Here is a 1,568-nt window from a genome sequence, read left to right on the forward strand (position 1 = left end):
CAATGTTGTAAAAGCATCTATGTCATGAACTCTCGTTGTTTTGCGTGGTACTAGTGCACACGGATCATCCTAATGTCCATTATTATTATAAATCTTTTCAAGGATATCATATCCATCATTTTAGGTACTAGCTGTGAAAGCTCCTCCTTATGTAGCATCAAGCATTTGTTTTGCAGTGAGATTCAACCCATTGTAAAATGTCTCGAGTTGTATACAATATGGGATGTCATGGTGACGGCATTTCCTTAACAGCTCCTTGTACCTTTCCCAAGCATTGGAAACTGCTTCATCGTCTATTTGTTTAAAAAGACAAATTTCGTTTCTGAACTTAGCGTTCCAAGTGGGAGGAAAATATTTTTTTTTAATTTTTTTATGCCATGCTATTCCAAGAATCCATTGATCCGGGTTGTAAGGAATTGAACCAAGACTTTGTCCTATCCCTTAAAGAAAAAGGAAACAATGTGAATCTTAGAGCATTGTTAGTACTCCTAGGATAAGGAAAGTGTCAGTTATTTCCATGAATAATTTTAAGTATGAGTGTAGATCTTCAGATGGCAAACCACTAAACTGGCCATTGGTTTACAACATATTAAACATCATTGGTTTTAACTCAAAATGGAGAGCTTCCATTTCTGGTCAAATTATCCCTGAGTTTAACTGATCAAAAACAGGAATAGCATAGTCCATAATTCCTCCATCTTTTTTTGCCAGTCTAATTATTTTTTCAGCGTCGTTCAGTGGTGGGGGAGGCGACGGAGGTGGATTTTCAGCCATAGTGGAAGAGGTTAGAGTAGATAATAATGCTCTTCGCACTCTTCGTCTTTGTCTGAAAGTTCGCTCAATATCCAGATCCAATTGAAAAATCTTCGTGTGTGGTAGCCTTGGCATACACCACACCTAAAGTCACTGACAAGATGGTAGAAAAATCAAATCTTTAGATTTACATAAAAAAAAACTTTTGTCTAATCCCCGGCAGCGGCACCAAAAACTTGTTATGAGAATTATACAAAATAAATCTCTCGGACTGTTAGCAAATGGAGATTAGTGCAAGTATACACTTATCAATACACTATCGTCTTTTGCAAATAATAAAGTGGTAAAAATACCGAATATCGTCCACGAGGAAAAGAAATAAAAGTTCATTTAAAAGTCTAAATAAAGATATGATTTCAGATGGAGAGTTTGAAGAAATATTTGTGGTGAGTTGGTTTAACACTACTGTTGTGAACAAGTAATAAAAGAGAGCTTAAGGTGTCGGGATTTGTTCAGATATTAAACCGATGTTTAAATAGACAACATGCTACAGCATGGTTCTATAGCATGTTTTGTAAATAACTTGTCTTTACAACTAATTGCTTTTTTAAGGTACTCTCTCGAGATGTAGAATGGCACACAGTCGTAGATTAAGCCTTCATATCTCTATGCAAGGTTAGAGTCTCGACATTGGCTCAAACTATTCCTTATATAAGCTAAATGAAGTGAAAACGAGTCTCCTCGCTTCTAAGTAGTTCTCTCAAGCCTACTTCCATATCATTCAAATTGACGTGAGCTTGTTGGTTTATCTCTAA

General features: G+C 36.0%; 1 non-coding gene across 1 annotated transcript; it reads left to right on the forward strand.

Annotated features, from left to right (window-relative positions):
• The first annotated feature begins 223 nt into the window (after positions 1–223).
• LOC112502891 lies at positions 224–330 on the forward strand. The gene has a single exon (XR_003067781.1). It is a non-coding gene; the product is annotated as a small nucleolar RNA R71 (small nucleolar RNA).
• Positions 331–1,568: the final 1,238 nt, after the last annotated feature.

Source organism: Cynara cardunculus, unplaced genomic scaffold (genome assembly GCF_001531365.2).
Source record: "Cynara cardunculus var. scolymus isolate 2C unplaced genomic scaffold, CcrdV1 Un_Scaffold_2128, whole genome shotgun sequence".
Taxonomy (NCBI): domain Eukaryota; kingdom Viridiplantae; phylum Streptophyta; class Magnoliopsida; order Asterales; family Asteraceae; genus Cynara; species Cynara cardunculus.